The sequence below is a fragment of the Pteropus alecto genome, unplaced genomic scaffold (genome assembly GCF_000325575.1).
Source record: "Pteropus alecto unplaced genomic scaffold, ASM32557v1 scaffold60, whole genome shotgun sequence".
NCBI lineage: Eukaryota > Metazoa > Chordata > Mammalia > Chiroptera > Pteropodidae > Pteropus > Pteropus alecto.
In genome coordinates, this window is record NW_006430726.1 from 1,925,184 (window position 1) to 1,941,318 (window position 16,135).

Genomic DNA, 16,135 nt, shown 5'->3' on the forward strand with positions numbered 1-16,135 from the left:
CAGGTCCGCAGCCTCTCCTACCTGGAGGGGCATCATTATTTTCCAAGATGCCCTATCGTCATCATGTCCCTAATGAGTGGGGCTAAAGATTCTACCAAAGTCCCCCAAATAAGTCTTCCTGTCGGGGTGGAGAGGAGCCTGTGAAAACGGAGCCTTGTCAGGCTGCTGCTGGGATAGGCCGGGAACTGGTGGGCTGAACTGTTGTGGAGGCGTGAGCTGCCCTGCCTGGGACCACAGAGCCTCTGGAAAACAGCACCCTTACGAGACCTGGCTTTATTTCTAGGCCCATTTTCTAGTCACCCAGAGTGATGCCTGTCTCAGCCACAATGGACAGCAGTAAGAGTCATTCTCAAGGTCAAACAACCTGCTAGCTGCCACTGGTCCTGTCCCCTTATCCATACCACATCCTTCTAGTGGCCTCAGATTGGTCTTATTTCCTCTCTCGAGAGGAGGCTTGTACCGTGCAGCTTGCTTGCTTTTTTTTTTTTTTTTAACAGAAACCAACTTTTGATCTTAGAACTAAAATTCTGAGTTCTTGAATGTATGCGGTTTTTGCTTAATTCATAAGGACTATGCGATGAATAAGAATTAGGCCATTTCCTCTGTGCTCCCCAATGACCCGGATGCCTCATGCTGTAACAGGATAACTCTGGACAGGTTTCTCAGAGAATGAGAATTCGGTTTCCGAATATTTTCACAAAGAATTAAAACCCAATAGGGACTTCAGTTCATCTGCTAGAAATTATCCACCCGTCTCTCTTTTACTCTCTTTGTACTATCGGTAGAGACCAGAAATCTTGGCCCATAAGTGCGTCCCGGCACAAATTTCGATGTTCTTGATTTTTATATGGCTTAATGAATCTGGTTCAAGATCATCCCACTTTGCTTCTTGGCAAAGATTTAAACTTTGACAATTTAGGGTAAACTGAGTCCCATGTGTCCATTCAAAGTCTTCTTAGTTCAACCACAGAATGATATCTCCTCCTCTTTCGGGATGTGGACCTCAGCTTAGTGTGTTTATGCAGAACCAGACCAGCCACAGTGTTTGCAGGGCCCCACGCAAAATGAAGATGTGGGGGCCCTTGTTCAAAAACTCAGAATTTCAGGACAGCGGTAGCAGAGCATTAAACGAAGCACATGGCTTTTTTAAGCACAAATGCTGTGTGACTGCACAGATCTCATGCCCAAGAGGGAGGCGTTAGAGATGACCTTGATATGAGCTTAAAAAAAAAAAAGGCATCTGCTATATGCTGACATCTACTCAGAAGACCATAGTCCCTTCAGGATGCAAATTAGTGGTCCAAGTGGGCGTCGAACCCCAAGGCTACTGCCAAAGCTGCTTTCAGATGAAGGGTGACCCACTGGTCCTTGACCCTTGCTGTGTTGGCATAAGTGGGAGTTCTGTGAAGATGACAAGCCCCTGTCACAATGTCCACTTGGCCACCTCCATTGCCCCTTCATCGTGCTCAGCACTTTTCCTGCTGTCCAAGCACAGATGAGACAGAGAGATCGGTCTCCTCTATTCTTAGATCCCCAATTCTCTGGATTTCCATCTGTCCAAACCCCCAACTCTTGGCCCTGCGTGGCTCAGAAGGGGCAGGAGGCAGGGTCCCTTCACAGCAATTGTATTGTCACCCCACCTTTTAAATTTTTTTTAATTATTATTATTTTTTTTAAGAATAGAGACAGGTCACGGTAGCAGAGATATCACACTGTCCTAACAGAGATCTCAGCTTTAGAAGTCTCTCATTGACTTAGTTTGTGGTCTAAGTTCTCATGTGTTTGTTCCCCATTCCCTGAGACAGTGGATTCATTCATTCGTTTATTCTTCTACTATTCATTCGATCCAAAATAAACTTACTACATGCAGGTAGATGCTAAACACTGATTTTTAATGCAGGCGTATTGTGGAGGGGAAGACAGACACGGTCCTCATGGGACTTATTTCTTGGATCAGGTGTCAGCAATCTGTGGCTTGTGGACCAAATATAGCCCACTGCCTATTTTTGTAAATATGGTTTTAGAGGGACACGGCCATACTCATTCCGTGCACAAAATGTCTATGATTCGACGAAGGCAGAGCTAAGCAGTTGTCATAGAGAATGCACGGCCTGCAAAGACTGCACTACTTATCTGGCCCTTTCGAGAAAAGTTTGCCAAGCACAGTTCTCGCAGATGAGTGAGACAGGTAGTGAACAGATAAAAAAACAAAAAAAAAAACAAAAAAAAAGATCAAGTACTCGCGAACCTATAAAAATAATGCAAGGCTGGAGGACTGAGAATTATGAGGTAGCTGGTATTTGGAAAACTGTTTCAGATAAGCGGGTCAGAGAAGTGTTATCTGAGGTGGCGTCGAGGCCAAGACCAAAAGACAAGAGGAGGAAGACATAGGATTATCAAACGCTGAGAAACAGAGTCAGCTTATCTCATGTGGAGATTCGACTTTGCAAAGCCCAGGTGGAATGGAGAGGGAGGCGGGGTCAAGGAGTAAGAGGAACCACACGAAATGCAACACATCCAAATTTTGCTGCATCTTATGCTTTTTCCTTTTGTCCAGCCCGGATGATGGCAGACGCCAGAGAATGGGAAGAGGCAGGAACACGATTCTCAGCAATCCCTGACCGAGCATGGCTTTCCTTTCCACGGCTTCCTTTTATAGAGAGCTTCTCGTCTTCTGATCTTTAAATAAACTACAAAGAATGGAATATTCTAGAGAGAAGCACTGGATGGACAGCACGACTACCACGACCATGATCCACTGACTGCTAAACATGGCGCCCCGCTTCGCCCACCCGCCACCGGCATAATTTAAAATGTGAGACCCTTCTTCGTGCGCTGGAGTGAAAATAAGGTACATTTGGGTGTCACACAGATGCTCTTCGGGCTGACGAGCAATCTTCCTTCCCTGAGTCACAGTTTTCGAATTTAGAAAATGCAGTTAAGAATGTCGACCCTTAAGGATTTTTGTAAGGAACACATGGCAAGAATGCACGTGACCGTGACCGCAGGCTTCCTGGACAGCGTCGTCCCACCGTCCCCCCTTCCCCTGCTCCCCATTAGCCAGGGGCACAGCACAGCCTGTGTTGATGCAGGGCCGTACTCCGGAGCTTTCTGCTCCCCTATCAGTCTGTCTAGCACCCCCAGAGGCAGCGCTGATGCCCTGGGCATAAGCAGAGTGTTGACAGGAGGGATGACCAGTGCCTGCTCGTCCATCTTGCTGACGGCCTGGATAAGGCAACGGATTAGCCTTTCGAGAAAAGTACAAACATTTCCCTTCTCCCTCTGGGGGTTTCTCGGCCTGAGCCCGCCCGGCCTGCTTTCAGACAGTGCTGAAATTGTCGGCTCCTTTGGTTGAGTTGGGAAAAAAAGTCTTTTGACTGGAACTGATGAATTATTTAACCTCATCCAGGCCTTGGTGGATCCTGCACCGGCAGCATCCGCATCACCTAGGAGCTTGTGAGAAATGCAGAATCTCAGGTCATGCCCTAGACCCATTGAACCAGAATCTTTATGCTAAGGGGACCCTCACGTGATCTATATGCACGTTAAAGTTTGAAGACCACTGGGGCAGACCAGGGGTTCTGAATCCAGCATCTACACGGGTGTCTCGACCCCATCCCCAGAGGGTGCTCCATTTGATCTGCTGTTTTTTGAAAGCTTCATGGATAATTCTCACGTGTAGCCAGGGTAAGGAACGGCTGGTGTGCAAACAGCTTGACTCTGCCGACTCTCCCATAAGTCTCGGCCGTGTTAAGAGTCAGGCCACACGTCACACTGTGAGTGCCTAGCAGAGTTGGGATTAGAAACGTAGCCTCCAAATGCCCGATCTGTCTTGGTTACTCTATGTCTCGCTGCCTGCCCTTCCCCGGGCAGACGGAGAAGGATGTGTTCTCTTGTAATGATCTAGAAATCGATCATGGCAGTTTCGGAATTCCTGATTCCAACCCTTGGAACCTACCCAAATCAAACTCTCAAAATCGCCGTCCCGCAAAATTCTTGTTCATGTTGTATACTGAGAGCAGATAATTTCATGAAATACCTTCACCATATGAATAAATTTTGATGCCCAGCTCTTCCTCCTACAGTATTGTGTGTTTTAGACTAATGATCTCCTTTCTTCCTCTGATACCCACCTTCCTCTGCTGATTCAATCCATCTTTTAAGCTCCAAACCAAAACAAACTTTCTTTACAACCTTTTCCCATAAAGTGACATAAAGATCAACTTATATAGATCAAGGGAATATAATCGGTAGTTCATAAATAAACTCACACATCTATGGTTATTGATATTTTACAAGTCTTCCATGATAATTCGATGGGAAGAAAAAGCAGTCTTTTCAACAAACAATGTTCAGACAACTGGACGTGCACAAAGTCAGATCCCTAGGTCTCACCACATACATAAATTAACTCGAAATGGATCAAAGACCTAGATGTAAGAGCTATAACTATAAAACTCTTAGAAGAAAACGTAGGAGTCAATCTTTGAAACCCCGAGTTAGGCAATGTTTTTTTAGATATGATACCGAAAGCGCACACGATAAGAGAAAAAAAACGGAGAAACTGAACTTTATCAAAATTAAAAACCGCTGTGAATAAAAAAACACAATCAAACACGTGAAAAGACAACCCACAGAATGGGAGAACTTGTTTCGACACATGTCTACGAGAAGACTAGGGTCTGCAATGCATTAAGCTTGTACACGAGTGTACATAACGCACTACCCACGATGACCAAAAGTGTCCATCGACGGACAGCGAACAAATAAAATTGTGGCACCTCTATAAAATAAAATACTATTCGGTCATGTTGAAACGTGGATGACACCTGAAAAGCAGCCAGACAAAACAGGCCACGTATTGTACAATTCAGTTCATAGGAAATGTCAAGGGCAGGCAAACCCACAGGATCGGCAGTCACTGGGGCTGGCGTCGGGGGGGAGCTGGCAGTGACTGCTCCGGAGGACGGCGTTTGTTTCTGAGGTGGTGCAAGTACTGTGGGATCCGAGTGCTGCACGATCTTACGAGGACACGGACTGACGACGACGGAACTTAACGTGAAAGGTGAGTCACGTTTCCATAAAAACATAAAAAAGGAATCGAGCGAGAAAATTCCTCAGTCGAAACGTACAATTATTGAATGAGATGGAAAACAAGACGCGCAGAACGAAAAGGAAGTTGACTAGCAGGGCAAAAGGGAAAAAGGGCTAACGGATAAAAGTATTTCGTGTTCGAGGAGGAACACTGCTGCCCTTCCAGAACGCCCCCGAGTCAGCTTTGTTTCTCGGGCTTTTCATATGCTGTTTCCTCTCCCAAGGACGTTCTTTCCATTCTGTTCTGTCCTGGGAAAACATAAGCTCGAAATCTGACTCCAGAACGAAACATGGCCACCCCACCCCCTGGGCGTTTAGTCCTCATTTTCCTGCACAGTCATAGTGCATGGGACCAGCTTCTGCGACGGATCTGTATGTTCACTTTAATTAAGGGGAAATGTACAAAGTACGCACATCTTAAGTGCAGAGCTCAATGAAGTTTTACGTATGTCCACAGACACGTGAGCACCCCGCCCAGCTACAGAATCAAAAATAATCACTACTCTAACTTGTATCTGAGATCAGTTATGCCTGTGTTTGGACTTCATAGCCATGGACTCAAACATGCGACATGTGTCCTTTCATGTCCAGATTTTTCAGTCAACATTAGGCTTGCAAAATCCATCCACGTATGTTGCAGTCATTTATTCCTTTTCATTGCTACGTAGTATTCCATTGCATGTCTGCAGCATAATGTACGTATGCATTCAAATGTTAATGGATATGTAGGTGTATGTCCACTTGGGAAGTGGCATGAATAACGTTTCCAGGAGCTTTCCTAGCTATGCCTTTTAGCAGACACAAGCACTCGTTTCTGTTGGGTATAAGCTCAGGAGTACAAGGGTTGGGTTATAGTACATAAATGTTTAGCATTAGTGGATAGAGACACTTTTCTAAATTGGCTGTCCTGTTCCACAACTCTGGAATAATGCGTGGGTACTCGGAGCTGTGTTGTAACTGCCTCCGTACACACGTGTCTCCCCACTAGACTGGCAGCACCTTGAGGGCACAGACTAGACACCCTTTAACCTCTGCATCCCCGGCAAACTGTCTGACACAGATCAGAAACACTGGCACCTTGAGGGCACAGACTAGACAGACACCCTTTAACCTCTGCGTCCCCGGCAAACTGTCTGACACAGATCAGAAACACTGCCAGCAAGACCCTACCTCAGGAACCGGCACACCGTTTCCGTAAAGGGCCAGGTCGTAAATGCTTCGGGCTCTGCAGGCCGTATCATCTCCGGCTCAACGATTGAACACCACCATTACAGCTCCACAGCAGCCATAAACAACATGCAAACCAATGAGCGTGGCTGTGTTCTAATAAAACTTTATTTGTAAAAACAGGTGGTGGGTCAGATAAGGCCAGCGGTCCATAATTTACCAAGACCTGCTCTATACAATCCTCAAACCTACGCCTGTCACTGCTCTAAGCTCATCTCCTAGCGCCGACCCCTCGCTCGCTCCAGTGCAGCCACACCGGCCTCCAGATCACTCCCACTCCAGTCCCGGAATCTTCCAGATCCTCCACCTGCAATGCTTTCATCATGGTTCCCTTCAGTGACAACCTCCCCTTCTTCGCCTGTCCATCAATTGTGGCCTTTTCAATGCTGCTGCTCCGTCTTCCTCCCCCAGTTTATTCTTTTCCATGGCGCTCATTGCCACGTAACATGCTCCGTGTTCTAACTACTCTTCCGTGTCCTGTCTGACTCTCCATCATCTGTCTCCCCCACTCCACACCCCACTTACATAAAAAAGGAGATTTCTGACTTTTTTTTTTCAGCGATGCATCACCAGTGCCTGGAACAGTGTCTAGCACACAGGAGAAGCTTCATATGTCTTTGCAGAATGCCCACAAGTACAGGAAGCTTCCGACCCCAGGGACCACGGTTACGACACTTGCTCTAATCCATCCGATGTACATCTGAGCGCTTTCTACCATAGCCGTGTGGTCACGAAACCTGGGAGTCCAGGCATCAGGGGCAGAGCGGCTGAGAGACGGTCCCGCCAGAGCACAGGCTGAACGGAGGGATTGGGTGACGAGAGGCAAGTCGGCCACTGCAGTTAAATGCAGATTTCCGCGGGTTACTATGCCACGATAGCGTACTGAAATCTGAATGGGATGGCCATGTGACTCGCCAGGCAAGGCCTAAATAATTATGTCTTTATGTTGTAATTACACGGTGCCACCAAATTACAGAAATTAGAGGTGGGGAATAATGCTGCTGCTAATGAAATCTTGTTTCCATTTGAGGCCTTCTTTCCCCACAGGTCAGAGACAGCCCCTCGCCCAGAGGGAAGAGGCTGGGGAGACTGGAATCCACATTCAGTAGGAAGGAAACTGAACTACGGAGCTGACGGAACTCTGTTCAGACCACACTGTCACTGACTTAGTCAGGAATAAAACCCTAGTCAGTTACTCGCTCCACCTTGTCCCCGGGCTGGGCTGGCCTGGCACGCTCCTCTTAGGGAGGAAGTGGGGGGAACACTTTGTTCTAACCCTCCAGGGACTCTGGGAAAAAAGGATCCAGGCTCTGAAAACCACTCCACAGTGTCCCTGTAATTATTCTTCTATAGAATAAGTAATCCACTGAGAAAGTTTGACCTATGCGTGGAATCTTTTCATAAGCCTGGAGAGGGTTAAAGACCTAAATAAATCTTTTGGAAAGAAGTTCAGACCGAGGCAGCCAGTCTTCTACCCAAAATTTTGGCCACATAACCCCTATTGGCCCCATTTAGGGTGGACGAGCAGGAGCAGTTTTTCTGAGGCAAAAGATGGAAATAATACTTACCATGAAGATATAACGCTCCAGGCTTAACTTCTCCCTGTACCCTTCATTTTAGTGTCCTTGTTTATGGAAACTCGGGAAATCGAGACTTAGGTTCCATAAATAACCTGCCATCACACAGCTGGATCGCGGGGAGTCTACTCTGAAACACCACAGTCGCCACGTGCTCTTGGCTGTAAGCAGATACGAATCCCAGGCGAGCCGCTCACTCCTGAGGAAAACACCCCTGTACTTCCCCAAACCACACACGGACCAGGACGACTGTGTGAACAACGATATTATCACCATCTTTACAGATTGATTTTAAAGTTTCAGTGAAATATAACGTACATGCCATACAGTTCACCCATTTAAAGTACGGAAATCAATGGCTTTTTATAGTACATTCATGGAGTTTCGCAACTATGACTATGATTTAGGTATAGGGTATTTTCACCACCCCAAAGTAGTCACTCAGCCTGATAGCAGTCACTCTTGCCTCCAGCCCAAAGCAAGCACTCATCTACTGTCTGTCTATAAAGATTTGCCTATTTGGACATTTCATTTAAAGGGATTCATACAATACGTGGTCTTTTGTGACTGGCTCTTTGATTTAGCATATTTTCGAGGTTCATGCACAATGTAGCATGTACCAGAACTTCATTACTTTTTAATGCCAAATCATGTTCCACTGTATGGATATATCTATATACCTTTTGTTTATCTATTCATCTATAAATGGTCAGTTGGGTTGTTATCACGTTAAGCCATGAACATTCATAAATGTTCTTCTGTGGACATATTTCATTTTTCTCAAATATCTTCCAGTGGGATTGCTGGACCATATGATAACTCTAGGTTTCACTTTCTGAGAAACAGCCAAACCGCTGTCCAAAGGGGCTGGGCCATTTTACGTGAACATCAGCAATGGACGAGGGTTGCGACTTCCCCGCATCTTCACCAACACTTGCCATTGTTCACCTTTCTTTAAAATAGCCCTCCTAATGGATATGAAGTAGAATCCTATTGTGATTGTGATTGACGGCTCCCTGATGACTGATGATGTTGACCTACTTTTGATTTGCTTATTGGCCATGTATAGATCTTCTGAGAAATGCCTATTCAGGCCTTTTGCCCATTTTTAATCCGGGTATCTTTTTATTCCTGAACTGTAACAAACACGTGTATATATTTACTTGTATATTAAAATCTTTCTCTAGACATGACCTCTTATGTGGCTTGCAAATATTTTTATCCCATTCTGCAGGTTATGTTTTCATTCATGATAATGTTGTTTACCATACAAAAGTTTTCAATTTTGATAAAGTCTAATTTATCTAATTTTTTCTTCGGTTGCCTATATTTCTGCTGTTTCATGTAAGAAGCCGTTGCTTAACTCAAGGTCACTAAGATTTTACTCTGTTTTCTTCCACCGGTTGTATAGTTTCAGATCTTACTTTTTTTTTTTTTTGGATGCACTTAGCACGTAGGTATCACATGAGGTACAATTCCAGGTTCTCTGTTTTCATGTGGATTATCCAGGTGTTTCAACGCTACTTGTTGAAAAGACGATTCTTCACCCATTAAATTGTCTTGGCATCCTTGTAAAAAAATCAATGGCCACAAAACGTGTACAATCCCTAACACAGAGACAGGCAGCCGAGAAAGGGAGATGAAGCCTTGCGGGGAATAAAGAGAGGTCTGGGGAGCCGGCGTGAGGATGTGATCAGTGCCGGTCTCAATCCTGGTCTGCACACTAGGCTGGTCTGCCCGCACACTGCCAGGCTGGCACTCAATGGAAACCCTTCGCAGCCCGGCCCCACTGCCGCGAGGGTTCGGGGCTCCCCCTGCTAACTCTGGCCCTAGGTCACCGCTCACTCCTTGCCATCTGTTGACTTTTACATCGCCTCTCGTCGTCACGGGGAAATGTAGGGGATCTTCCCACAAGGAAGATCATCCTATTTTTCCAAAGGTGCAGAAATTTTAGATTTTTTTTTTAATGCGAATTCTCTCCATTTTTAAATGGAGGCAGCTAATTTGGAAGATCTTTAAATACGGTACAAGCCAGATAAATCACATCTGCAGACCCTGCGTGGCTGGCTCTTCAGCTGTCGGTCGGCACCCCGTGCCCGTCTTCACACTCACATGTTTCTGAAGGAGAGAATGGCTCTCAGCGATGCTCCCTGCCAGGTGTCCACCTCACGCTGGCCCTCACTCCTGACGCAGGGTTAGCAAAACGTGGCCGCCCATGGGCCTGCGCCAGGCCTGCAGCCAAATGCAACCCGTGGCCTATTTTTACAAATAAAGTTTTATTGAAACGCAACCATGCTCATTCATCTCCCCACGTCTGTGGCTGCTTTTCCACTACAACTGCAGAGCTGAGCTGTTGTCATGGAGACGATCAGGTTTGCAAAGCCTGAAGTGTTTACTCCGGACGCCCGAACAGAAAACGTTAGCTGCACCCTGGGACTCCAAGAGGTGGCCCCCGGGCTTGTGCTACGTGGTGAGTAACGACACCTGCACTATCTCCCTCATTTTCTGAAGCTTTTCCACACACGAGGAAGAAAGGCCAGTGGAACAGCTCCTTGCAGCAGAAACAACGTGGGTTTGGGAATAAGGCAACGCCATTAGCGGCTCTGTGCCCCGAGCGGGTCACCTCTCTAAGCTCCCGGATGAGAATCTTCACGACTGGGAAGGGATCTCAACCTTGGGGGCTGTCTTGAGAATTAAAGTGGATGATGTCTGGGCCAAAGAGCTCCAACACAGCTCCCGGCACATATTAGGTGCTCGGTTAACATCAGTCGCCTTTAAGAGCATTCCGAGTGCTGCGAAATCACCGACCCACCAAGAACCCAGCTGGGCTCGAAAGCATGGTGAGCACTGCCAAACTTAGGACTAGACCAAGAGTCCCGATTCTGCTCATGGAAATGAAGCACGAGCAGGTCCCGCAGCTGGCTGGCCCGAGCCTGTTCTACACCCAGTCCACGCTCGCAAAACTCGTCAAAAGTCAGGAGTCTGCTGTGAACACTGAAGATCCTCATATTCATCTTCCCTCCCTCCCTCCTTCCTTCTTTTCCTCTCTCGCTCTCTCCCCCAGTATCATGAAAATTGGCCAAATCTGTAATTGTGAAAATGAGCCTTCGGTAATCCATCATCCTCCCTGTCTCGGCCGAGGGACAGGCTGCACGTTCCTGAAACTTAATTGACTCAGATAATGGGAAAGATAAGTTTGCCATCTGGGCCGGCACTGACTGTGAGCCAGGGAGCTGGTGAGATAATGGCAGATGGGTGATCACTCTGATAACGCCAAAGAGTAAACACGTGGAGGTCATGACAAGGTCAGTCCCGCTGCCCGGGCCTTCCCCAGCTTCATCCGAAACGGGGTGGCTCCCTTCTCTTGTGGGCTGAGTCCCTGACCTCAAATGCAAGGGCTGCCTGCGTGGAGCCAAGAACAAGCTCTCCTCAGTCCTAGGCCTCCTGAGGACCCATGTCCTCAGAGTTTTCTGAGACACGATTCCTGCCTGATAGAGACTCTCAGAACCAGAGAACACTCTGCAAAAGAGGTCGCTGAGCTGCCCTGAGCTCTCCACGACCCTCTCCGCCTCCTCCGCCAACTCCCTCCCAGCGCTGGGCAACGCCATGTCGACGCCGGTTTTCACTCACATCTGACCTTACCCAAAGACTTAAGGGCTCTCCACCCAATTCAAACTCAAAATGGTCTATGCGGCCTCTTCAGCTCCCCGTTCCCAGCCCAGACCTCGTCCGCTGCTCTCATTGTTCACACGGATGCAACGCAAAGTGGCCCTGAACACTGCAGGGACTCCGAGCCCTCCAACGCCAGCCTCTGCACCGCCGCCCGCACCGCCCCCCACATGAGGCCACTGGAACCTCCCATCAGCTCATCAGACCATGCCCCGTCCCACGCACTGACTCCCCCTGGCCTGCAGAAAAGTGCCCCATGCTTCTGCATGGCCTGCAGAACCCTCCCGTCTGCTCTGCCTCTGCAAATTTTTCTCTTACGACCCATTGCCCAATCCCTAAACAAACCGGCATTTCCCACATCTATGCCTCTTCCTGGAGGTCCCCTGGGCCTGGAATCCTAGTACTCCTGCCTCGCTGCTTCCAGCACCAAAATCCTACCATTCCCCAAAAGCAGTTCAAATACTATCTTTTCTATAAAAAAAACAAAAACAAAAACAAAAAAACTTCCCTACAGTCACCCACAGATGGACATGACCTCTCTGGCCCCAGTCTGAGTTTGCTCAGCATTTTATACCATCCATAGGCTCTCCTCACATTTGGCCATTTGCAGTTTTTATCTGGAAGTACCTGTTCCTCCCCTTGCTGGTCAACGAGCTGCTTCACGAGCAGGGCTCGGCCGTGGCCATCTCTGCATAGCCAAATGCAATGATGGCACCCGCAAAGCCAAGAACGTCTGCTCTGCAATGCGACAGACCTGGATTTGAACCCTGCTTCCTCTGCTTACTTACTCCAGAAACTCGGAGAGACGGTTCACCTGTCCGAGCTCATCTACCTATCAGCAGAATAAGAACAGGACTGTCTCAACCACTGTGCAGCGGTCTGGTTAAAACCCCATGCCGGGCACGAGGCATGTATTTAGTAACCGTCTTTTTCAGCCAGTCTCCCCTTTCCCTCTAATGCTTCCTATTTAGTCTGTGTTTTCTGAGTGTGCTTTTGTCCCGCCCTTTTCTTGCCCAGGCACCGAGCTCCCCGGACCTGAAGGGCAGTGTCCTCTGTGGTCTGCTGGAGACCCGCCTCCCACCCATGGGGAGGTCTTGGGCGTCTTCTGGGCGTGCGGGGGCGCGTGTGTGGGCACTGCACGCAGGCCTGCGGGCTGTCGATCAGGAGCGAAAACACTTGTTTTTAAAACTTTGCTCTGCCGCACGCAGATGATAATTCCCCTTTTAGAGTAAAACGAGAGAGCCACACGGAGGACAGGGACTTGTGATTTCACTTTAAAGGATGCCCTCTCTGATCACGTCCGCCCTGCAGCCCAAACCCTCCCCGGGTCTCCTTGGCTGAGGTCGTGCCAACTCCGCCATCTGGCACATGAGGCTCTGCTCAGTAGGGCTCCGCCCACGCCTGCACTGTCACCTCTGCCGTTACCCTGCGCCTAGCCAGGCTGGTCCAGGTGTCTTCACTGCCATGCCCTGCTGGGTTAAGGCCGGTGGCATCTCAATAGGCCAAGAAGAAGAACAGGGTATATAGACTAAGGACAGGAAGCAGCATGGACGGGTGTTCACGCGGGCTGGACTTTGGCTCTCCGACCTCTTTCCCCTGCGGGACAGAAACGGCCCAGCGTCTGCTGAGCTCGGACGGGTCATCCGACGGCCTGGGAGGAGACTGAATGGGAGGGACCCGCTTGTTCTGGTGTTCGGCAGACAGGTCAGGAGATCTGCTCTGGATGAGGCTGTGAACCAACACCGGAGCTGCGGGGAGAGGAAACGGCTACCTTGAACTTGTCACACACAGCCCCCCGCCCCCTCCAGCTCTGGAGGACAGCCGGTGCAGCAGGGGAGGCTGACGCTGACCGGATGGGCGGGTGCCACGCTGTGGGTGCTGCCAGGGAACTCCCTAGTCTGGGGTCCATGACCGCCCAGGCAGGGGAGACCCAGGCAGCAGTTTCTACAATGGCTGCTGCAGGGCAGGCCCCCGCTGCGGCCGCCGGAGCAGCTGAGGGCTCCCCTCTCCCTGCCCCACCAGCATCTGTAAGGCTCCCTGTGTTGACCATATTCCCAGGCTGGATACACCAGTTACATCAGTGGTTTCTGGACCAGCAGCATCAGCATCAGCATCACCTGGGAATTCGCTAAAAAAATGCAGATAGGAGGGTTTACTCCAGACCAACTACATGGGGAATCCTGGGGAGGGGCCTGGCAACGAGGGTTTCACATGCCCCACCCCCGTGATTCTGACGCTGACCAGAGTTTGCAAAAACAGTTGTAACTGGATGGCAGACTCCCTTGGTGCCTGGGTGTCCAGAGACGTGGGTCGATGGCTTCTTTTCTGTGGTGACTCTTCAGACAGGTCACAGAGATCCTCATGAAGATCCCCGACCACCACCGCCTCAGCAGTGAACTGTGGGATTCCACCAGCACGATGCCTGGCATTTTCTCAACTGTGCAAGACAACTTCTGTGTGTGTGTGTGTGTGTGTGCGCGTGCACACGCATGCACGCACATGTGCGCAATGCATTCAGGCTGGCAGAGGTGACAGTTAAAGGGCTCTTCTAACCCACGGAGAACATTCCACCAAGTTCTCAGACACGTCACAGCCTGAACGGCCCGAGGACCGCCGCACTGAGCTCTCCTTAAGAACTGCCAAACGTGTGACATCCAGCCATCCGTGAGTCTGTTTACGGGTCCAGAGCCCTCCTTATCCTCGTGTGTGCAGCAAGGGGACGGGGATCGCCTGCTCCGAGGGCAGTCTTTGATCAATTTATAGCCATACAGGAGTCAGTTTCAGAAGTTACCCCTGCCAGCCCCCCAGCCACTACTACGGCTGTCTAGCCAGGCTGGCTTGCCATGGCTCCTGCCCGAAGGGCATTTATCGAACCATACAGCACGTGAAAGTGCCACGTGGGCTGGGGACAGGGTGGTCACGCCCCCCTCTGCGCGGTGCAGTGGGAAGGACACTTGAGAGGCTACACTGAGAAAGCACAGCCTGGAATCCTGTCTGTGGGGGTGGTTTGTGCAGAACACAGACGGCCAGATGACTTTGCTGGGAGGGAGCGGGAGGTGGGGAGAGGTGTCAATGAGACTGTAATGAAACGGCTTCCTCCCTACCTCTTAGCAGCCTGCAGAAAGGGAAACGGGAAGCTGCGATGGCGGGCGGAGTGAGCAGTCCGCTCTGCTCGGAATCCACTCTCTGGCGGGAGGCAAGTAAAATGCAGACCGACTGCTCTGTGCCTCTGCTTCTGAGCCTGCGGGAGCCTCGCTGCCACGTGGGGGCAGGGCCACAGCCCCTGGTGCAATCGGGAGGGAGGGGGGGAGGGATGACGACGATGACGATAATGGCGATGACGATGTTGACGGCAGCATGGGACCCTGTGTGTGCACGACACAGTGTATGCTAAAGGCTTCGCAAGCACTAGCGCCTCGGACGTTTACAAGAGTCGCCAACAGAGACAGTTTCTATCTTTATTCAGTTTTACAGACAGCAAACTGAGGCTCACAGAGCTTGAACAACGTGCCCAACGTCTGTGCTGTCTCTGAGATCTCAACTTACACAGGGCCCTGCCACAGACGCTCAATACCTACTTACTGGATGGACGAATGAATGAATGAGCTCTATCCGACATTGGGAATCTGCTCCAATCTGGCACTGTTCCGTGCTTTGGTCTTAGACAAATCACCCACCCTCTTTATTTTTCTATCCACAGTAATTCTACCTTTACCTGTCCTGAAAGGTTATCTGAGAAACGAAGGCGTTAACAAACGGCCGCCCTTGCATACCCCATGCCTTCCCTTGACGGCTTTGTCCTCCCGCTCCGTTGGCCTGGGCCAGCTCTAAACGTTCCCTAAGCCTCAGCTCAGATTGTTCCTATCATGGGGAGCCCGCCCTCCCCTCCCCCCGCCCCCCATGACAGCAATGCTGCTTCTCGGCTCTGCCTGTCTTCTTGCATTGTGACCTTTGGGTTACTTGCTGGCTCCCCCACTAGCTTCGTGGATGGCAGAGACTGTACTATTCATTTTAGGATCCCCACAGTATGGTACTATTCTCAGCACAGGGAGTTCCCCTGGAGACAGGTCTGGAAGGTGAAATGCAAGACATTATCCACAGGCCCTTCTCCAAGATCTAGGCTGCTCTGAAAGACTGGATAAAAGTCGGGGTCCTTGAGAATGTGAGGAGTCATGGCTTACTTGAGAGACAAGTCTCAGCTTTAACAGAAGAGGAGGCCCCAGTGGAAAGGATCCCAGGTCAAAGAACCAAACATAGATCAAACATCAAGATTGTGACCAAATAGTCTTAAGGAAAAGGAGCAGCAGTAGAGAGCGATGCCCAGCCTGGGAGCTGAGGCTCTGAGATGGGCGAAAGGGATTTGCAGGCAGAAATCTCCCCTGAGGCGCGGCAGGGCCCAGGTGAGGTTGCAGCTGGGGAAGGAGGGCAGAAGCACTGTGTCTGGGAACGGAGCCTCTAGGCCCCCAGGACTGGCTGTCAACATGATGAGCCACCGGTTCCTCTTCTCCAGCCCAAGAAACAGAGCTCAGCCCTCAGGGGTGACAAGGCGGCCCCAGCAGGGAAGGCCG